At 44.5% G+C, this 24,083-nt stretch overlaps 1 long non-coding RNA gene across 1 annotated transcript in view; it reads left to right on the top strand.

Annotated features, from left to right (window-relative positions):
• The window catches only part of LOC126143607 (uncharacterized), a 30,497-nt gene that overhangs the window by 593 nt on the left and 5,821 nt on the right, over nt 1-24,083 (top strand). Inside the window, exon 2 of the long non-coding RNA XR_007529750.1 lies at nt 15,281-15,397. This is a non-coding gene — a long non-coding RNA (uncharacterized LOC126143607). The remainder of the gene's footprint in view (nt 1-15,280; nt 15,398-24,083) is intronic.

The raw sequence follows: 24,083 nt of genomic DNA on the forward strand, positions 1-24,083 counted from the left end.
ACGTACATTCCAAACCTCTCCTATTTACATACGGCGTGCGGTAAAACTAGCTGGCCTAACTTCATTCATTCATTCATTCATTCATTCATTCATTCATTCATTCGTTCGTTCGCTAATGTTTCGCAGATCCTATCAAGGAAGAGGACCTTCTGGGATGTGGAAAGGGTAAATGTATGAATTAATAAAGGACAAGTAAATACTAGAAACTCTGTCCTTGTGCTTCGTTAACAATAAACTATCGCGATCGTCCTTACTGCTACTCGTGCTTACGCCAACTAACATTAATAGAATTGGAAAGGAAATTAATATTTTGAAAGAAGAAAAAGCTGCCGCTAATTCCTTAGTTGTACAAAATAACTGCTGTTTGTCACCTATTAGTGACTTAATATTTGCTTGATTACAAAGGAAATAGTTGCCTGTATTTGTAAATACTGACACGTGTTCACAGTACATTAGTACTTTTCATTCATCTGTACAACGAACAGCGCTTGTTGTCATGAAGTTGAATCCTTGAATCTACATGTTCACTAGATTGTAGAAAGGGTGGAGAATGTGGTTTGTTTTTAATGTTTTATGTACCAGTAGCTTGCTTTTTTAGATGTGATTTTCAGTTTCTTTGTACCAGGGTACATAACTCTAATCTGAACCCTACAGGAGGAGTTTCACTATTTTGTTTGTTTGTATGTTTACAAGGGAATCTAATTCCTTGGTTGATTGCCATTGCGTGGGAGGGGTATGTTTTGGTGGAGGAGTAGAAATGGTACTTGTTGCTTATTTTTGTAGAAAGCGCATCTTATCGTCTTGTTAAGTCTAGAAGACTGGTCTTCCGATGTAAGATGACACTTTGTCATAATAGGTAAATCTGTTGTCTTTTTATTGTAGCGATGAGAATATAGCCATTGCGTAAGAGTGTTCACCAGAGCCATGTGGTTACAGCGTGATTTGCAGCGCGGCTCTCAGACCGAACCAAGTGGTTCAGGCACTGGATCCGCTGTGGTCTCCACCACTCATTCACTATCCCCCTCCCCCATTCAGAGCAGTGGTAGTCGTGGCTTGCCTGAATTTATTGAGGCGAATGACGGGATGATTGCTTTCGGAGGAGGATGACACACTTCCTTTCCAACTCTGCTGATGGTACACAAGCTGTGATTGTACAAAGATGTCGTCCATGGCGCAACGTGGAAACTATATTTTAGTTTTCACTAGTTGCGACATAGTCGCAGCAAAATCCACAGTGATCAAGGAACGGCTTATTGTGTTCCAGTGACGGAAAATAGCCGGCCGCGGTGGCTGGGCGTTTGTAGGCGCTACAGTCCGGAACCGCGCGACCGCTACGGTCGCAGGTTCGAATCCTACCTCGGGCATGGATGTGTGTGATGTCCTTAGGTTAGTTAGGTTTCAGTAGTTCTAAATTCTAGGGAACTGATGACCTCAGCAGTTAAATCCCATAGTGCTCAGAACGATTTGAACGGACAATATTTTACTTCTTGGCTTTAATTTTGGTCTTTGATAACCCTCTTCAGACCTCATTACAAACAAGTACTCGATCACATCGAGTCTATATGCGTAAATATAGTACTCACAAAGTAGTAAACAAACAAGCCTCGACATTTTTATGGAAAGTGATAAGTACCACATATACTATTCGAAGAGACTTTGGCTCTATACGGTACCTTAGCAGACATTTCAAGGGCTATGTTTCGTGTTGCTATGTATTCTTTGTGTGTTTTGAAATGTGTGCTGTAATACTGCATTCTATGATCCTTACACCCAGTACTGGAGAGAAAAGTCAAAACATGTAGATATACTGAAGGCATTCTACTCTGTTACCGGCACAGAACAGTAACTTCACTTTAATACATCCTGCGGTGTGAAAGGTGCTGTAACTCGAGTAATCTGATAGATATCAACTATATACATTCGCCGTGACATTAGCGCTGTGGGAAAAAACGGTCTTACATATGAAGCTGATAGCGTCCCAAAAGCACTCGGCGAATTTCTTACGCATTTCCTCCATCTGCAACGGTGGCGGGGATAACAATAAGCAAGGAGTTCGCTTGGGAAAGGTGTGTGCTTCGGAATTTTGTATTTTATCGCAGTTTTTGCTTTTGCATTGCATACCTTTTCGGAGGATGTAAATGAACCACTCTAACTGTATGTCCAGCGCGAAAATGGTGCAGCTATGTATGGGAGTGCTGCCGAAAAATTAGCACAGTGAAAACGTAACAGAGAAATGAGGCAGTGGTATTGGTGATCAAGGATACCAGGCGAAGTGGGCAAATTGTGGACAGACAATGGAGATAGCTTGTGACATCCTTAATTTCTCTCAATTAAAATGTTAGTGGTTTTCAGTCATCCCTACTCAAAACTGTCAATTGCTTACGCAGCTGCACGGCAAGACGATTTGCAAGATTAGTCTAGAGGGCCTTGTAGCAGTCATCTATCTGTCGCATCTGCAGGATACAGAAATTTAAGTTCAGTTAAAAACGGTCATAGAAGAGAGGGCGTTACTAGGTACAAGAGATAGTAGTGCGGTACAGGAAAATACAGAAAGAGTGACAATGACACAGTGACTCTTTTCGCTACTGACAGAATGCGTTTTGCCATTCCTAGTTGCTTTTATAAATCTGGAAGCAGCTGTTCACTGTCGTAAAACGTCATAACGCGATAAGCATTCCGCTTCGCATTCCCACGGATTGAGTCGTCATAAAGTAGCCGCCACAATTTGCGTTATCTCGAAACTTCTATAGCGTGCACACAGTTCAAACCGCCGAGTGCAAATGATTGAACAATCACACTACAATAGCATAGTGGTTTCCAAAGTGCGAGACCATAACACTCTAAAGGAACACAGGTATTGGGCAATACTCGTAACAAAGTTTAGTGCTTATTGCCCTAAAAAACTAATCGTAGACACGGCTGCAGCAGGAACTAGCTGATCTAAAAAAATTGTTCAAATGGCTCTGAGCACTAGGCGACTTAACTTCTGAGGTAATCAGTCGCCTAGAACTTAGAACTACTTAAACCTAACTAACCTAAGGACATCACACACATCCGTGCCCGAGGCAGGATTCCAACCTGCGACCGTAGCGGTCGCTCGGTTCCAGACTGTAGCGCTCAGAATCGCACGGCCACTCCAGCCGGCTAGCTGATCTCGTGACTAGGTACAGTCACGGTCCAGTCAAAAGTAGAGCGCCTCACCTTGTAGTGCGTTCGTGCGAAGTGATAACGAAAAATTCCTCTGTGGCTAGCCACTGCGGCCTGTTGTTAATTTAATTAAATCTACTGATGAGAAGGAGAAAAGTATGACCGTGCTGACGGAAACGTTGAGGGAAGGTGTGAACAAAATATTGGAGTAAGTCAGTAGTCAGCTGATCCGAACGGGGGAGGGGGGGGCCATGTTCAGAGAAGTAGATTTCAGGAACCAAATTGCACATAAAGCATTTCCCATTTATAATGAGGTAAATGTGTTATTACGCAGCAGTTGCGATGATGTTATCTACTGTGCAAGGAGAAAAGTATTTTGCGAAAACTTCACGGCTTCTGTTAAGCAGAACTGGACTTCAGTGTTAGCAAGCAAAGTCTTTGAAAATTTGTTCTGTACGTGGGATTTGGATTTAAAATTTGCCAGAATGAACGCGTCATGTGTCGAATAGGACGACATCCTTTAAATAGAGGCAAACTAAATTAAATTTTTACTAAAAGCGTGGAGCATCAGATTTAATGCGGAGACTGGTTCATTTAGGCTAAACATGGATTCATATACATTACATTGTGAATGAATGAATGTTAGTATGCGAACAGTATTCTCACGGAATGTTTAATTGTTGCGCTGTGTACGGCGCTGGCATATAAACGTGTAGCGTTTCACAATACTGGAGTGAGCGCTATTTATGCCTACCTAGCCATGTTACTTGGGCATAAACTCAGCCGTGTTATGATAAAAGTCCTCAGTTCACTTTCCTGAGTTATAATAGTCACGTTCGAATAACTGAAATTTGTTTGTTTTTGCAAGTTTTTCACTGAAACAGACTGGTGCAACTGCTTATTACTAATCATCTTTCGTTTACACGACGAAAAAATCGCATAATTAATGTAGAGTACTGAAATTTGGGAAATAAATTTGCCTAGGTAACATATTTGAGTGATTAACATTGAAAGATTAAAGGTTAATCTGCGCGCGAGATAAGCAATTACAAAAGAGAAATGCAGGTATATTAATGAGCAGTTTGTGGTATACAAGCATGCAAACGTGAATGCATTGTCTTGTACAGGTGCTGGATGTCAGTTTGTTCCCTCCTTGTTGCACTTCGTCGGTCAATACAGGGACCGTTAATGCTGCTAGAGTCGTCGTCCTTATGACGATCCACACGTGCACGGTAGCAGAGATGAGAGTATATGGTGATCGAAGAAGGCCAGAGAAACATGTCAACACTTTGTAGAGAATGTTATGTTACAAGAGCCGTATGTGAGCGAGCTTTATCCTGTTGGGAAATGCCTCCTAGAATGCTGTTCATGAATGGTAGCACAAGAAGCCGAATCACCAGACTGACGTACAAATTTGGAGTTAGTGTGCATGGGATAACCACGAGTGTGTTCCTGCTGTCATATGATATCGCTCCCCAGATCATAACAGGTGTAGGACCAGTGTATCTAGCACGCAGAGCAGACTGCTGTGGCCGAGCGGTTCTAGGCGCTTCAGAGTCCCATAGTGCTCTGAGCCATTTGAACCATTTAGTACGCAGACGGGTTGATTGCATGCCCTCAATTGGTCTGCTTGTAACCAATAGACGGCCATCACTGGCACCGAACAGGACCAGTTTTCGCGACGGTACATTATCGTCACCACCTCTGCCAGCAGTCATGTACGGTGGCTACATTCCTGTCAAGTCTTCCTAGAATATCGCAGAAGTAACGTCCAGCTTGTCGTAGCCCTATTACAGGACCTCGTTCAAACTTAGCCAGGTGTTGGTAACGGCCTCTCTGTCGCCTTAAAGCCACTCTAGATTAACATCAGCTCAGCACGTCCAATCTCAAAGATAACCAACGCTCACGATCGTTAAGTGTTTAAAGCAAACCTCTTATGCGACTGGCGTGGAATAAGAACAGGCATAATCTTTCAGTTGTAGAAACACGCCTACCAGCTCTCGTTTATATCGCACAACTCCTTCTTCGTTTTGCGATTTTTTCCCGTCAGTGTATATTCGGTTTAATATCTGCCAATGCATGCCGCGAGAAATGCTCATACTTAGTTAGGTACCTCCCTTTTGTTACCGATGTCGATAATCCATCTAGATATGCAAAACTGAATCAGTTTTCTTCTTACGGTAGCAATGGATACTCGCCCCAGACCATCGGGCAAAATGTTGCCATCTCTGTGTTATCAAAGTCATTCTCCTGTGTTGTCTTCCTGAATTCTAAGAAATAGTACTTTGCATTGAATTTGCATTTCGTCATGTATTAAAAGTTGTTTCAGAAGCTACTTCTTTGACGATTTTCTATATCAATGAAACGCACGCTGATAAAATTCGTTACTAATGACGTTTTCTGACTACTGAGACTGGATACACAGCAAATGCAATACACAAAAGAGCAAAATGGCGTGTCATTTTACTGTTAATTAAATAATTTCTTGAGAAGAAACTAACAGCAGGTCTGAAACTGAAAGTTTTCGGTCGGTGTGTGTTTGGACTCGTAGCAGCGAGACGTGGACTTTCGATGAGGAAACCATTAGGAAACAGAGGTTTGCTAAACTAGCGATGGATATTGTAAGTATAAGAAAAGATGTCTAACCCTGTACATAGAAAATATGTCCTTCGTCTCAGTACATATATTTTATTTCTGTTATAGTCAGTTCGATAGCTCGTATCAGTAATCCTAAACGCTTCGCTATCTGTCTCGAATGCTTGTTTTGAGAAATTTGGCGCGTCTGTTATCTTAGTCTAGCAACAGAACTGCTACGTATAAATAAATTTGTGAGATCAAATAACAAGTGCATATAGGCTTGTTCCAACATATAGAATAACTATATAGTTAGACCAAGGGACAAGTAAGGGCTTGTGGCACCCTGAAATGCTGCATGGTAAACTATACAGATCGTCCGTACGAATAACGGCTACTCCAATAATATTCAGTACTTATCCACTTTAAGTTGTAAAGGAAATCCGCTATTAAGTTGAAATAGGAAGATAACAATAAGACTCGGTATCTTCCGAACAACTGCCGCTTCCACGATTTTGCAGTCCAACCAATAGCGAATAACTTAGTAAAGAGTATATTGATCTTTGATATTGTTTCTCATCAGTGCAGTATCACACTGGTTACCAACGCCACGTCACGTAAGTTCAGCACTGTGTGTGGTAGAAATACTAATAACCTGTCGGTGATCCATTTTCAGAGCGATCTTCGTATTTTGTGAATATTATGGCTATAGATAGTAAATTAAATTTCTGACTTTGTGCAAATCGCCCATGAATATTCGGCTACAAAAACTTTCTAGCTGCCGATAATATTAAACGAAGACTGTATCTCTCTTTCAGTAAGCAGGAAGACAGAACGAATAGATAAATTACGAGCTAGCTACTCTATAAATTATTACTGATGCTCAAAAGAGAAATTTTTATTCTTTCAACCTTTCATTTACCATTTACCGCGTATTATATACACTTTGCGTTACTATTGAATAGGCTTCATTGCCTTCTGCTTTGAAATTACAAACGAGCTGGAAGAAGATAGCCGGCCGGGGTGGCCGAGCGGTTCTAGGCGCTTCAGTCTGGAACCGCGCGACCGCTACGGTCGCAGGTTCGAATCCTGCCTCGGGCATGGATGTGTGTGATGTCCTTAGGTTAGTTAGGTTTAAGTAGTTCTAAGTTCTAGGGGACTGATGACCTCAGACGTTAAGTCCCATAGTGCTCAGAGCCATTTGAACCATTTGGAAAAAGATATGCCAATAAGAGTCATAGTCCAACTATCTTCTTTAGCTTAGCGAATTGCACGAGAACATTTCTTTAACTTTGTATAGTTTATATGTTTACACCGTTCAAGATATTACTGCTACTACTACTACTACTACTACTACTACTACTGTTTCCACTGAAGCTTATATCCTTGCAGCTAGTTTCACAATTTCACAACTTCTACAAACGTGACGTCTTTTGACGTCACACGTAATATCGACGACCTCATTATCGGCTATCGAGGTTCATTAGCTTTCGCTGTAGGCTTTTCACAAGACTTCATGTGCGCGTACTGGAGATTTGCAAAAACATCATTCTTGGAATGATTTATTATAATTGTTGCTACAACAAAATATCACATAACTATTTATCGATGGTTAATGCCTTATTACTGTCAATTTACAAATTAAGCATGGTGCAATCTTGTTTTATAATTCGCAGTATGCCATTTCAAGATAAGGGAGCATTAAAAATTTATCACAAACACATCACTACCATTAAACTTTACTTAATAACGCATCAACGTCATAAACCTTAAAGAGAAAACACGGTAACCGAGACAGAAGACAAAATTCACATGATAGTGTTTGTGTAATGGATGTCATGCTTTCTGGAGTCGAAAGTTGTGGGTTCGCATCTTATCACATATAATTTTTGTTTTACATTAGCGTTGTTGACACGTTCTGGGAACTTCTTATGAATGTAAAACAAGTATGTTCTGCAATAAACGATGTTAATTACATTCCGTCTGATTTGAGAACGAAGGACAAAATAAATATCCAGCGATTTCCAAGTGAATGGTTTGACAGGAACATGAGGAAAGCTTAAATTGCTGCGAGTGAATCAAGGAGTAATAAGACATATTCTTCCTTGTCACTAAATTGACAGCCGATCATGTGGTCGTCGATGTTGCGCGTCATGTCAAAATGACGTAAAGTTTCTGGGAAGAAGTGTGAAACGAGCGTTACTTCTTTTAATCAGAGTTTGCTATAATCTCTGATCACTTAACGCATTGCACGGTATTTTACTTATTACTTTGATTGATTAATATTTTTTATTTATATTTGACATACTATGATTTACTTCCTTTTCAGTGAAAATGAATCCCAGATAAGGGAAAAAATCACAAATTGGAAAAAACAAGTTTTATTTTTTCTCTTTTATACTTTATTAAAAAATATTATACATTCCATAAGACGCTTTGCAAGAGGGACCGTCTCCCCCAAAATATTAATATAGCCTATTCGAAAATAAAATAGCTAGTGTCACTACCACTTTTCATCTCTATTTAACCCCTCAAAACAATGTTGAGCATATTCAGGCGTTGGGATCTATCTGATCAAACACCCACTAATGTAGTCGTAGACTGGACCTCTCGACACCTGTTTCTTTTAAGAGAAAAATTACGCTGTTAATGCTTCAATCGATGGTTCCTCCTCTTACAAACTTATACAATTCAATTGAGGCTTGAGATAGTTCTCTGCGGGGGAAATTCAAAACTAGCTTACAATTTCCATTTTCCGTAATTACAACTAGATGGATATTGCTAAACGATAAGCTTGCCTTCGAGTCGACGTAACTACTCAAAGCTTCCTTCCCCATTCAACAGCATCACCAGAAACTAGTCAATAACCATAGTGTTCTGAGCAATATTACCATCAACAACACCGAAAACCACTCGGCTACCTTAGTGTAATGAACAGTATTACCAGTCTACGGAACCAAATCCGAGTCAAGCCGATTCCTAAATCAGTCAACAATGCTAGACAATGATGCGTCTAATGACCTCAAAACAACAATCGATAGCTGAATTCCACCAGACCACAAACGATCTTGTTATGTCTCGGCTTTTAACATCTCTAAAGAAGATCACCGAATTTTACATGATACATCATCCGTCACGGGACCCTGGTTTAATGAAACTATTCGTTACGGCCTTGGCTAAATTTTTCGAAAAGTCTTGCTCTGATTGGTACCTCGACGAGAAACTAGCACCTTACAACCAGCTATCCACGGTGCAATTCTCTGCCAGTCATCCAAACTGGTACCACATCTGACTCGCTACTCAGTAAGACCAGTACTGTCCGTTTAGACCACTTGAAAGCCGCCCTGAACCATTAAAAGGAACAGTTGAACAGCGTCACTACTTGTTTCAACAATTAGTTAATTGTCTGCACCGTGGGGTGATGTTTCTGATGGGCAGATCGCTCTCGTTGCTTGTTCTCTGGTTTGCAGCCCTCTGCCTAGCGGAACAACATATGTCCACCACGAAACGGCGAATTATTCCAGCTATCTATAGCAACATTTTTTGATAGACAAAGTCAATAGCATATTTATAATAATAAAACACACATGATTAGCTATTTAAGAAATAATATGTAATTAGTTAAGGCGATCCACTTACCCATGCCGTGCCACGTGTATTGCCACCTCACAGTATGCAGATGCTGGGGAAGATAAATGGTTCAAATAGCTCTGAGCTCTATGGGACTTGACATTTGAGGTCATCAGTCCCATAGAACTTCGAACAACCTAAACCTAACTAACCTAAGGACATCACACACATCCGTACCCGAGGCTGGATTCGAACCTGCGACCGTAGCGGTCGCGCGGGTCCAGGCTGAAGCGCCTAGAACCGCTCGGCCACAATAGCCGACGGGGAAGATAAGGAGAACCAAGAAAAGTAGAGGGATCAATAAAGAGATTGCAATGGCAGGCGGCGTGGCTGCCCTGAGTACACGTGAGAAACGCAGGGCATGCAAAATTCTGGAGGAAACTTTGTCCAACGGTGGATGTCGCCAGGGTGGTGGTGATGTAGTAAAAACTATTGCAGCGAAACGATGATGACGGCATTTCTTAATATTGTAGAATCATGACTGAACCGCAGTGAACGTCTTATTTTCTCATATTGTTCAGTTTATAGACATCAGACGAACAATGTGCAGTGACAAGTTGAACTATATGGTGAAACTATGAAGCTTAAACAGTGGACTCAGGTGCTGTAGCTACGATTTTGATGTCAACGAACCGTCTTTCCATGATACTGTCGTTGGTTGTTTTTCTCGCTGGCAGTCTCGTTGCATAAAATGTTCAGAATGTCTCTATAACTATACTGATAATTACAACCAAAACCTTGCCGCCTTCTATTTCGTACAGAGGAGGGCGAGTAGATAATACAACCGGTAAATATCAGTTACTCCGGACGACCTGTGCGTACACAGAAACGTGGAGAAATTCGTTGGAGGACTACTGGCGTGGTGGAAAGAAATGCATTCCGAACGGCAGTTTCGAAGCCCTCAGCTTTGTGGTCACGACTGTGGGCGCCTCTCTGACTGTGTTCCCACGGGCGTCAGCGGAGGGCGGCGGGAGGTGCTGTCAACACAGGCGGCCTTCTTCCACATCGGAAAGGAATTCCGGTCCACTTCCTGCAAAATGTGCTGCTGCCCTGTCTGGTGGCAGCTAGATTTAGTCAAGAAGAAAGAAACATATATAAACTAGTCACGTAGCACGGCTAGGTACTCGTATGTTTAACGTAATCGCAAACACTCCGTGTCTTCGAAAAAATATGGACCTATGAAACTCTTAGCACACATTACACGCCATGTAATCACAGGCTATGCTTAATTTACAACTGAAGAAAGAACACCCTGTTCGCTTACACAAGAACGCGCATGTCTGACTTCTGCACTACTCGAAATGGTGGTGCAGCTACACTAAAACGAATCTCGAAATCGTATTAGACCAACCAACGAAGACTAGAACGTTTCGTCTGAGGGGAGAAAAAATGTAGTCGCAGTTTTTGTATAGTGGTAGGGCAGGGTTTAGGGAGGGGGAGGGTGGGGGCAGAGGTGAGAGGTTCAGAAACAAGATACTAAAAGTTGCGACGTGTGTGTGTGTGTGTGTGTGTAGTTGCCGAGACGGCGATAAGTGAAAAGGGCACTTTTTTAGGTTTTACTCGAAAACCGCGGCTTCTAGCAAAAATTTTTCCCAACCATAAATTAAAATACCAGGTAATCAAAAACTCAGTATAAATTTGATAACTGAATAAATCACGGAGTAATGTAGATACAGGTACAAATTGACACACGTGCTTGGAATGACATGAGGTTTTATTACAACCAAAAATATACAAAAGCTCAAAAATTGTCAGACAGATGGCGCTCCATGTGATCAGAATAGCAATAATTAGCATAACAAAGTAAGACAAAGCAAAGATGTTCTTTACAGGAAATGCTCAATATGTCCACCATCATTCCTCAACAGTAGCTGTAGTCGAGGAATAATGTTCTGAACAGCACTGTAAAGCATGTCCGGAGTTATGGTGAGGTACTGGCGTCGGATGTTGTCTTTCAGCATCCATAGAGATGTCGGTCGATGACAATACACTTGAGACTTCAGGTAACCCCAAAGCCAATAATAGCACGGACTGAGGTCTGGGGACCTGGGAGGCCAAGCATGACGAAAGTGGCGGCTGAGCACAACATCACCAAACGACACTCGCAAGAGATCTTCCACGCGTCTAGCAATATGGATGGGGTGGAGCGCCATCCTGCATAAACATCGTATGTTCCAGCAGGTGTTTATCAGCCAGGCTGGGGATGATGCGATTCTGTAACATATCGGCGTACCTCTCACCCGTCACGGTAGCAATTACAAAACCAGAATCACGCATTTCCTCGAAGAAAAAAGGCCCGATAATGGTAGATGTGGTAAATCCAACCCATGCCGTGACTTTCTCGTCGTGCAATGTAGTTTCCACGACAGTTCTAGGATTTTCGGTAGCCCAAATTCTGTAATTGTGGGCGTTGACAGACCCTCGGAGCGTGAATTGAGTGTCGTCGGTCCACAACACGTTACTCAACCATCTTCCGCCATCTTCTGAAACGCCCACACCGCAGATGCCCTCCGCTTCACTAAATCGCCAAGTAACAGTTCATGATGCCGATGGATTTTGTACGAATAGCATCGGACGCCAACCAAACAGTAGTGTATGGAATGCCGATGCGACGTGCGACTGCACGAGCGCTGACTTCCCCGTGCATAGACGAACCCGCTACAGTCTCCATTTCTTCCTGAACTGTCTCGGCAGCATTACTCCTTGAGCTCGGTCAGCTACTACTGGCTCTATCGTCTAAACAACCCGTGGCTTCGAACTTCGAAGTCATTCTCGCCACAGCTGCATTTGTCAAGGGACCTTTACCCGTTCGAATCCACTCCCTATGGCGATAGGATCGTAACGCCGAACTAGCACATTCCCCATTCTGATAATACAGCTTCACCAAAAGCGCCTTTTCAGGTAACATCAACAAACTGCGACTGCTGGCGCATCTGATTCTCCCCCCCCCCCCCCCCGTCTCTCTCTCTCTCTCTCTCTCTCTCTCTCTCTCTCTCTCTCTCTCTCTCTCTCTCTCTCTCATTACAGCTCCTTTTATACACGATTCTCATGCGCAGTCACTGACGTTTTACTGTCCAGCGCCATCTGTCGGACATTTTGTGAACTTTGTTTCTTTTTGGTTCTAATAAAACCCCATGTCATTCAAAGCATGTCATTTTTTATCTATCTACATTATTCCGTGGTTTATTAAGTTTTCAAATTTATACTGACTTTTTGATCACCCGGTACATTAAATTTTCTACAAAAAATATAGTACTTTTCATACGACTAATAGTTTCCACATTTGAAAGAATTGGAAAAATAATTAATAAAATTAGTGTTTTATCGGTATAAAATAAATGTATATTTTTAAGTAACGCTGTAGAACTGTCGTAAGGTGTAATTTGTTTTCAGGGGGTGTAACAGGGTGGAAAGGTGGGGGTGGCGGTTAGAAGCCTGAGTGGAAAGTAGGTCGCCTGATTGTAGTCATCTCTTCCCTCCTTCATAGGTCCGCAAAATGAACCGTAAGGAGGCAGTTCCCTATTCTCTCTACCGCACTGCGTCACAAAAAGCAACTGCAGGGTAACAAAGTTATACCGACCCTTCTGCAGTTCTCCTTACGAATCTTTGGCGAAGTAGTGCGAGGATACTTCTGCCGGCAAGATGTTTATTTCCCAAAGACGTGTTAATACTACACTGTATGCAGACATGCGTTGCTAACAATATAAACACAAGAAAAGCGTATGGGCAGCTGCTAGATGCTAAATTGATTATTAGCGTTCTTCCGGGAAACGCAGTCTCTTCCACTACGAATTCTGCTAGCTTTTCGCTTTACAGACAGGCTATACTTCCCCAGCATTTCCTGTCAAGTTCTTTTATGTAAAGAACAAAATAACTTCTGTACGTGCGGTGTCTGTTCTTTTGGGCATGTCCGACACCATTTATTGATCAGTTAGCCACTAAGAATTGGTACATTCTTTAGTAGCGACGGGTAAGTCATAACACCCCACAGCAGCTGTTGAGAAACTTCATTCTATTCTACGCATGGCTGTGATGTATTCTGTATTTACTGGGTGAAATAAGCAGGGAAGAGCGATACAGTCTAATGTGCATACATCTGACAGGTGATTTGCTTGTTGTTCTTCTCAGTCTTTAATGGTTTTTATGCAGCTCTCCACGACCCTGTTCAAGTTGCTTCATCCATCCTTAACTATTTCACCCCATTTCCACTTGAATCTACAGCTTTGCTCTCTCTTCCATTTTTACCTTCCACTAACCACACATTTGCTTCTATTATCACTCCGACTTCATGCCTCAGGAAGTTTACTATGAATCTATGTATTCTTTTAGTCAGTTTGTGCTATAAAGCCCTTTTCTTCCCAATACAGTGGAGTGCAGTACTGTACTGTACCATTTCGTTAGTTACTTTATGAATCAGTCCCATTTCAGTACTTGACATTTAATAAGCTCCTCTAGTCTGTAGTGATATAACACGTCTCGTTTCCATATAGGTCTAAACCCCAGACAAATACTTTCTGAAAAGAATTTCTAATACTTGGATTTGTATTCGAGGTTACCAAATTTCTCTTTCAGAAACTCTTTCCTTACTACTGTTAGTCTGCGTTTTACTCCCAATTTGCTTCTGATATCAGTCACTTTTTTTTGGCCATACAATAAAGTTAATCTGGTTTTACTGTCTTGTTTCCCTCATCTAATTCCCTCAGCATCGGCTGATTTAATTCTACTACACTCCGTTGCCCAATGTTTTTACTTCTGTTAATGTTGATCTTATAAGCTTATCTAGAGATACTGTAGACAAACACCATCAAAGCTACAATACTGCGGGCCATACTGGTCAATATGAAAGAAGTGTCATTAGAACACGAAAGAAAATACTTCCCGTTTCTGTAACCACGTGAGTCTTACAACGGATGTTAGTCACAACAACAAAATGAATTGTTTCAAACTAGCTGAACTAAGAGTGACAACTGTCCTTTATTTCGCTTAACCTTGCTCATACGCTCTGTTGTCAGAAAAACTGTGTTGCGAGGTAGAGTATAACTCGACAAATTGTAGCCTTGTTTCCCAGATTTTTAATTGTACCTGTAATTACCTCTTGAAAGAAGCTGACATTGTTTTTCAGAAACGCCATCACAGATGGTTTTGTACGAAGTCAGATATTAAAATATACAAGTGGAACTACTTTCTAGTTAATAATGAAATACATATTTACATACTTGGTATCTGAATTATACATTGCCTATGCCTTTTGTTTCCACTCTAAGCGATAGTGACACATAATTAGTTATGTCAACACGAAATTAAATATAGAGTTTTCAGGAATTAACTGCACTTACAAATAATTTATGAGAGTCATTTTCACAACAGAGACTCATCTACTGGGACACCCTAGAGACTGTGAGAGTAAATATTCTCACCACACAAAATGTTTCTGGAGCACCAAATCTGTTTGGCTATTTGTAGGAACAAGACCAAGAGCGACTGAAGATTTCGTAGGTTAGCTAAAGGACGGAAGTTTTGTGGTCGATGTGTGCGTCTTCTGATGACGTATTGCATTACGGTGTCAGATACTTACCTGTTTTGGACATCCTAAAAGGAAATGACATAAGCTTCATAACTGAAAACAAGTAAATAATCTTTAACAACTTACAGACCGATACAAACTTCTTACCTAACTAATGTATACACGGAATCTAAAAGCCAGCTAAAGTTCCCTGCTCACAGAACAGAGTTCTACGTCCAAATATTATAGAGATCACTTAACTTTACGACGAATTCGCTCTCATAACCTGCCCTGTATTAACAAGATTAAAAGCCTAAATACTTATTTTGCTGTAAATGAACAAAACTCAGACAATGGTGTGAGCGTATGATCCTCACAGCATGCATACTGTTTTAATGTGAACTCATAGACACTTTACTAAAACAGGACAGCCGGACCCACCTTTATGGAGGAAGTCATTGATGATATAAAGGATGTTGCTGCACCAGAGACATCAAAGCACAAGAAACGAAGGAACCGACGCCACAAGTCGCAAGAGGCCAGGTATGTGTCACTAGATTTAATACGTCGGAAATTCGTTGACTGAAGGTACCTAAACTGGTTTTTCTTGGATAATACTTAATAATTGCATCGTAAATTATATCACTGCAATTAAATCTTAAGAGCAATCAAATGATTCGATAGTGAATGCCTACCACAGTTTTTCCATTTAGTGGGTGCCTTTTTTCACCTTGACAGGGCCAAAGATATCGCTTAGAGACTAAATATAAACCGGCAGCTGCGCTGTGTTGGCTGCAGACTGATTAAACGCAATTTCGGATTCAGAGCCGAGTAAGATTCTTCAGACAGGTCGGAACAGAACGACGACGTCACACAAGGAAGAACCTCGGACCCAAAACCTGACGTCCTTGTCATCGCTATCCAGCAGCACTACGTCCATGTTAAGGAAGGTACTATAGTGCGCCTGCTTGTGGGTGGTGCTATAATGCTCTCCCAGCAGTAAGCCTCATTTCAGTGTTCGGCCGAGGATGCTTACCGTACCTCTTAGAGTTGCCTCTTTGCGACGTCAGTCGCGCATGGTTCACGGGAAGAACAACCGTAATATTCCGAATGACACAGAGGGACAGTGACTTCCCCCAACGTCATTATTTCGCTGATGAACGTCTTGTGAAGCAGTATGAGGCCTGATCATTGCTGTAACTTGCTATTTTGGAGGTGCAGTAGTTAACAACTTCGTGATGCACGACGTCGCTCTTGTAGCTTCTGTCACTAGAGTTCACGGGCCTACCTGCTAAGCTTAAGAGCTCCCCTACAGCACTCTTGTGGAAACGCCCTGCTCTTCCTACTAGGGTCGTTCAATAAACAATGCCCCGCATTTTATAAAAAAGCCATTATTATACACAAACATCCTGGTCGATGCTTCACACTTGATGTTTTTTCTGTGCGCCGATGAAGTTTCAAACCGTTGTGGCAGATGGCAGAGCCGTAGTACAGCGTCAAAATGGCGTCAACGTACGACTCACATCACAAGCAGCGTACTGTAATGGAATTCTCGTGTGCATAAAATGAAACCGTGGTGAACATCCACAAACGTTTGTGTGCAGTATAAGGCGATGCTGCAGTTGATAGTACAGTTGGGCGATGAGTAAACAAAGTTACGGCCTCACGAAATGCAGAAACAGAGTTCCATGGGCTGCCGTTGTGGCCGAGCGGTTCTAGGCGCTTCGGTCCGGAACTGCGCCTTTGCTGCGGTCGCAGGTTCGAATCCTGCTTCGGGCATGGATGTGTGTGATGCACTTAGGTTAGTTAGGTTTAAGTACTTCTAAGTCTAGGGGACTACCTCAGATGTTAAGTCCCATAGCGCTTAGAGCCATTTGAGCCAAGAGCTCCATCATCAGCCACGCTCGGCACGTCCTGCCACAGCCACTGCTCCGAACAAGCTGAAGCGTGCGGATGCCATTATTCGTGCCGACCGCCTTATAACCACTCGACAATTGCTCTACAGTTGTCGGCCAGCATTGGAAGTGCGTCTGCAATGACAGACTCTCCGATATTCAAAGAGGTGCTCACGATGGGTTCCACGAATACTCATAGCGGACCACAAGATTAAAAGAAAGACCATTTCATCTGAATTGTTGGAGCACTTTGAGACCGTCGGAGAGGTCTTTCTGTCATGGATCCTTATGGAGGATGTAAGCTGCGGGGACCCTTTTGCACCGCAAACAAAATGGTAGTCCATGTAGTGGTATCATCCCTATTCACCACAAAAGAAGAAATTCAAGACAACCCCCTCTGCTGGAAAAGTCATGGTGAGTCTCCTGGGACTGTGATGGCGTCGTTCTCGTGGATGTGATGCCAAGAGGGTCAACCATCAATTCAGAGGCACACGTGAAGACTCTGAATAAACTGAGGAAACGTTTCCGACGTGTTCAATTGGACAAGAATCGAGCAGAAATCTCGTTCCAACACTATATTGCACTCCGACACACAGGTATGAGAACCTGGGAATAGATCGCCAAACAGGGTTGGACAGCATTCCCTCATCCACCCTGCAGTCCACACCTGGCACGCTCGGACTTCCGTCTCACTGGGCCGCTTAGAGATTCTCTACGGGGAACATAGTTTGAAGACGACGAGTGTGTGAGTCATCCAGTGAAAACATGGCTACGCCTGCAGGACAAGAGCTTCTACTAGCAGGGAAAACATGCTCTTCGACAACATTGGCGTATGGCCATAGAAGGTGATGGACACTACCTAGAAAAAAATAGGACTTGTACAAGACATGTTTATTTACATTGTCACCAGGTGTGACTCTTAACCATAAATATGTTCTGAGAAAAAAATGTGGGGGTTTTCTTATTGAACGACCCTCGCAGTATTATACCTTCTGTATTACTCTTGCTTTATTACAAAGTGACGAGCAGTGCGAAGAATGAATCCAACGAAGTTTTTAAAAAGCACCTCTTTCTTGGAAGGATGAAACTTCCGTAAGGTAGGAGACGAAGTACTTGCAGAATTTAAACTGTGAGGATGGGTAGTGAGTCGTGCTTGGGTAACTCAGATGGTAGAGCACTTGTCCGCGAAAGGCAGTAGGTCCCGAGTTCGAGTCTCGGTCCACCACATGGTTTTAATTTGCCAGGGAGTTCATTACATTTCCATGTTATTGCAATGAATGTTTCTGGCGTCTGCTTTTCGTACACTTAGTTCATATGATCCTTCCATTCCAGATGGTTTCTGAAGGCTTTCCCCAGACATATTACACTTGATAGTGTTTCTAATGATTTATCGCAATAATCTGATAGAACAATGATGATTCTTCCAGCCTATTTACACACAGTTAAATCAGTGTGTTGTGTGTCAACTGATAGATGGAAACTAGCCGCGTGGTTGCTATTGTGCGACCGTTAACTGATACGTAAGATTGGGGGGAAAATGACGATGCTAAGCAGATTACGCCCAGGTGAGTTTATGTTGAATCTGCACAAACTGTGTAACGCAATCTTGTATTTGTCCTGATATAAATCCTACGTGGAGTGACTAGCTTCTCACATAATTGATTCATTAAATTAATTGAAGTTCCCCTGCAATAATGATGATGGGAAAGGATTCTGGTGAGTGTGTCTGTTTAATAGGTAAGTGCCCTCCTGCAAAGTTAGTTACGTTTATTTTCTTTAAACGGAACAAAAATTGGTCATCGACTTGTACAGGGAACAATCATGTACATTAACGTAAACCAAACATTTAAATAGTCCTCACTTAAGAGGTGTTGGTTAGAACCTTGTACAATCGACTTTGCCTGAACTCTAGTGTTTCTCTACTGCGACAAGGGGGAGCAAAGAGAACAGGCGAAATGTATAACATCGATAAAGAAGTGGGTAATCGGTTGCAGTACTATGGTATCACCCAATGGGGCAGAGTGGGTCTACAGATGCAACCGCTGGAAAACCTCAGTTCGAATTTTGTGCGACTGAAAATCAAAAGGAAACCCTATAGGCGACAGCTGCGTGTATTACCGACAGCACGGCGCAGGGCGGTGTGCTGGTGACGGCTGCTGCTCGTGGTCGGCTGCTGCATGGAGATGTCGAAGAGCGAGAGAGAGAAAAAAAAACAGTTTCTGTCCGGGTGACTTCCGCAGCGACCAGCAACCAGCTCCCAAATTCTCTTCCGTCCTGCACCCAAAGAACAGTCGCTCCACTGTGCCAGAACTCGGCCAATCGTCGCTGATAAACAGAGCTTTCGCCAGTTGTGGCCTTACAACAAATTAGTCAAGACTCTCACTACCATACTCCGTCAACGTAGGCGCCAATACCATTCCTTCCCGCCAATTCCCGACGGCGACTGCAAATCTGTGCTCCCCCCCAGGGGGTCCACAACTCTTTTGTGGATACGTGCGTAGCGAGCACGGGACCCCGAGCTAATGTGGCCTTCCTTCCTTTCCGGGCTGCATACCTTCCCATTCCGCATCCTTCCCCATCCCTATCTTCGCCCCTCCTCCCCTCACCTCTGGCTCTTTCCTTCTCTTTCTCCCCATCTGGGAGTATGGTTTGTGCCTACGTCCGGAGACGGACCCTCGTAAATGTACTGCATTCCTTGCCTTCCTTGCCTTCCTTGCATTTATGTCTTCTTCCTTTCTTTGTCCTTCTCTGTCTTCTTCCTTCCTTTGTCCTTCTCTTTTCCTTACCTCTTCTCTTTCTCTTTTCTCCGCTGCGGCGTTTGAGACCTCTCTTCCTTCCATTCCCTTTCTCTTTCTTCCTCCCTGTGCGTGTCTGAAGGCCGACCCACGCCCTTCGTGCGTAGCCGGTGACGGGGTAACGCGTAATTCCCCGCCCCGGGTAGACAGGTAGGACACGTACGTACCCCCTGGTAACGGCCAGGCCCAGGGAGGGGTGATTACCCGAGCTGATACCTTCCGAAAATGCCGATTGGTCCCTCCGTCCGTTTGTCGGGAGGTGTGACCTGAGGTGTGAACAATCACCTAAGGCGGGAGTGCCCTCAGAGAGGGCCCCCACAAGGGAGGAGCGCGCCATCGGAGACGCCGGTAATCATGGGGGATTCTTCCGCAATGGTTTCCTCACCTTCCACTAAGTCTGCTCACAAACGTAAGTATACTGAGTCTCAGCCACAGACGATTCTTCCATCGTTGCCACAGTTCCTTGTTGTTTCTCGGTCTGATGAAGGTCACGACTTCTCCACGGTCAACCCTTTCATTATTCAGAAAGGAGTCGACGCAATAGCAGGTCCTGTAAAGTCTTGTTCCAGATTACGGAATGGCACCCTGTTGTTAGAAACACACAGTGCCCTCCAGGCACAAAAATTGCTGCGTACTTCTCTGCTCCACACCTTCCCTGTCCGGGTGGAACCGCACCGTACCTTGAATTCCTCGCGTGGAGTCGTTTATACACGCTCCCTCGATGGATTGTCTGACGAAGAAATTCAGCACTATCTCTCTGACCAGGGCGTAACGGCAGTTCATAGAGTAATGAAACGGGTTGACACGAACATCATTCCAACCCGCACTGTCTTCTTGACATTTGACACAGTTCAACTCCCATCGAAAATCAAAGCAGGCTATGAGATAATTTCCGTTCGCCCTTACGTCCCAAACCCTACGCGTTGCTATCGATGTCAGCGGTTCAATCACACCAGCCAGTCCTGTTCCAATCCAGCCAAATGTGTTACGTGTGGCAAGGATGCCCATGAGGGTGCTTGTCCACCTCCATCCCCTCGCTGCATCAACTGTATGGGTGACCACGCTGCTTCCTCTCGAGATTGCCCCGTTTTTAAGGATGAGAAGCTCATCCAGGAAATAAGGGTGAAGGAAAAGGTGTCGACCTTTGCTGCTCGAAAATTATTCGCCAGTCGCAAGCCCACCGTGCCTCAGACAGGAAAATACAGCACTGTCCTTGCTTCTCCTCGGCCAACAAAGGAGGCGGCCACGCAGACTTGCGACCTCACCTTTAGTACCACGGTCGTCAGATCGGCCAGCGCAAAGATCGCTCGTTCAACCTCACCACTTTCGCCTGCCCACTCTATGGCTCACCCTTCGTCGGGTTCTGCTACATCTCGAGCCCAAAAGTCGGACGCCAAGTCTTCGAAAAAAGAGCATACTCGTGAAGAGTTTTTACGTACCGCAGCTTCACAACCATCGGTTCCTCCTTCATCTAAACAACATTCTTCCAAGAAGGCTACAAAGAAACCCAGTTCCTCTCCTTCTCCGCCAAGGCGTGCCCCCTCTACAGCACCACCTGGCGGAAATCGCCCTCGGCCATCTTCTGTGTCGCCGAGGCGCACTGCTGGTGGCCGGTCAACCGGCCGATCGCTGGTGGCAGGGACTGCTCCTGACCAACCTATGGATCAGGATCTTCTGCCTTCGGCTGAATGCCATTCCATGCTGTCGGTTGCTAGCTCCGAGCAGTCTTTGAGTTGACAGCAACTTTGGTCACATTCCTCCATTCTCTTTTCACCCCATGTCCATTATCCACTGGAATATCCGCGGCATTCGAGCCAATCGGGATGAATTGTCGGTCCTCTTACGCTCCTACTCGCCGGTCATCTTCTGTCTTCAGGAAACAAAGCTGCGTCCCCATGACCGCTTTGTTCTCCCTCATTTTCAGTCTGTCCGATATGATCTCCCCTCTGTTGAAGGCTCTCCAGCCCATGGAGGACTCATGATTCTTCTCCGTGATACTCTCCATTATCACCCAATCCCCTTAAACACTTCCTTCCAAGCTGTCGCCGTCCGTCTTTCACTTTCCGGATACACGTTCTCTCTTTGTACTGTATACATTCCATCGTCCACACCAATGGCACGAGCTGATCTCCTTCATCTTCTTGGTCAGCTTCCACCCCCCTATTTGCTGGTTGGGGACTTCAATGCCCACCACCCGCTTTGGGGATCTCCACACCCTTGTCCACGTGGCTCCGTATTGCTAGACGTCTTCCACCAAGCGGATCTAGTTTGCCTCAACACTGGGGTCCCCACATTTTTGTCTGCCTCCACGACAACCTTATCTCATTTGGACCTTGCGGTCGGTACTGTTCCGCTAGCTCGGCGCTTCGAATGGTTCGCCCTTGATGATACACACTCGAGTGACCACTTTCCATGTGTCCTCAGAATGCAGCCTCAACTGCTATATATGCGCCCGCGACGCTGGAAGTTTGCCCAAGCAGATGGGACACTTTTTTCGTCTCTCGCGACATTCGATGACCGTCGCTTTCCCAGCGTCGACGATGAGGTCACACACATTACCGACGTTATCCTTACAGCTGCGGAACGTTCAATACCACGCACCTCCGAATTGCCCCGGCGCCCCCCAGTTCCTTGGTGGAACGAGGCATGCCGTGACGCAATACGTGAGCGGCGACGTGCTCTTCGCATTTTCCGTCACCATCCTACTTTGGCCAACTGTATCCGCTATAAGCAGCTCCGTGCGCGATGCCGTCGCGTCATCCGCGATAGCAAGAAGGCAAGCTGGAAATTCTTTATTAGCTCATTTAACACCTTCACTCCCTCCTCGGAAGTTTGGAGTCGGCTTCGACGGTTCTCAGGCGCGCCTAGTTTCTCCCCGGTTTCTGGGCTCACTGTCGCGCATGATACCTTAGTGGACCCCGTCGCAATTTCTAACTCGTTGGGTCAGCACTTTGCTGAGATTTCGAGCTCTTCAAATTACCCGCCAGCGTTTCTCCCGAAGAAACGTGCAGCGGAAGTGCGACCTCTTGCTTTCTCCTCCCAAAATCACGAAAGCTACAATACTGTTTTCTCCATGCGGGAACTCCAACATGCCCTCTCATCTTCTCGCTCCTCCGCCCCAGGACCGGATGGTATCCATGTCCAAATGTTGCTGCATTTACCAACCGCTAGTCTGCGTTACCTCCTTCGCCTTTATAATCGAATTTGGACCGACAGTACCTTTCCTAAACGGTGGCGGGAAGCTATTGTCGTTCCCGTTCCGAAACCTGGAAAGGACAAACATCTCCCCTCTAGCTATCGCCCCATTTCTCTCACGAGTAGTGTCTGTAAGGTTTTGGAGCGTATGGTGAATTACCGTTTAGCTTGGTGGCTGGAATCCCGCAGTCTTTTAACACCAGCCCAATGCGGATTTCGGAAGCATCGTTCTGCAGTTGACCATCTTGTTGCTCTCTCCACTTATATCATGAACAATTTTCTCCGGAAACGCCAAACGGTAGCAATATTTTTTGATCTGGAGAGAGCATACGATACCTGTTGGAGGACAGGCATCCTTCGCACACTGTTCTCTTGGGGCTTTCGAGGCCGGCTGCCCCTTTTTCTTCGCGAATTTATGGCAGAGCGCACTTTTAGGGTGCGGGTGAACACTACTCTCTCCCGTACTTTCTCCCAAGAAAACGGGGTACCCCAGGGATCCGTGCTGAGTGTTGTACTGTTTGCCATCGCCATAAATCCCATTATGGATTGTCTCCTTCCTGATGTCTCGGGCTCCCTCTTTGTGGACGATTTTGCGATCTACTACAGCTCTCAACGGACCAGCCTTCTTGAACGACGTCTTCAAGGATGTCTTGATCGCCTCCACTCGTGGAGCATCGAAACCGGCTTCCGTTTCTCACCCAGTAAGACCGTTTGTGTCAATTTTTGGCGACGGAAGGAGTTTCTTCCGCCCTCCTTACATCTAGGTCCTGTCAACCTTCCGTTTTCAGACGTCGCTAAATTCTTGGGTCTTATGTTTGACAGAAAACTGTGCTGGTCCTCCCACGTTTCCTATCTTTCGGCTCGCTGTCTGCGATCGCTTAACACCCTCCGTGTCCTGAATGGTACCTCCTGGGGAGCGGACCGAGTGGTCCTTCTCCGCCTCTATCGCGCCTTAGTGCGCTCAAAATTGGATTACGGAAGCATAGTCTACTCCTCTGCTCGGCCGTCTATTCTTCGGCGTCTCGACTCTATCCACCACCGTGGATTACGTTTAGTGTCTGGAGCTTTTTACACTAGCCCTGTGGAAAGCCTTTATGCTGAGACTGCTGAACCTCCGCTGTCCAATCGGCGAGCAGTCCTCCTGAGTAGTTATGCTAGCCATCTGTCTTCCATGCCTGCTAATCCAGCCCATGACCTTTTTTTCGACGCCTCCTTTGATGTAGGGTATGCAGGCCGCTCCTCCTCCCTACTACCCCCGCGAGTCCGCTTCCGTCAATTGCTCCATTCTCTTTCCTGCCGCTTTCCGAAAACCTTCTTGACAACTTGGGGTACAGCACCGCCTTG

This window comes from Schistocerca cancellata, chromosome 2, assembly GCF_023864275.1.
Source record: "Schistocerca cancellata isolate TAMUIC-IGC-003103 chromosome 2, iqSchCanc2.1, whole genome shotgun sequence".
NCBI classification, from domain to species: domain Eukaryota; kingdom Metazoa; phylum Arthropoda; class Insecta; order Orthoptera; family Acrididae; genus Schistocerca; species Schistocerca cancellata.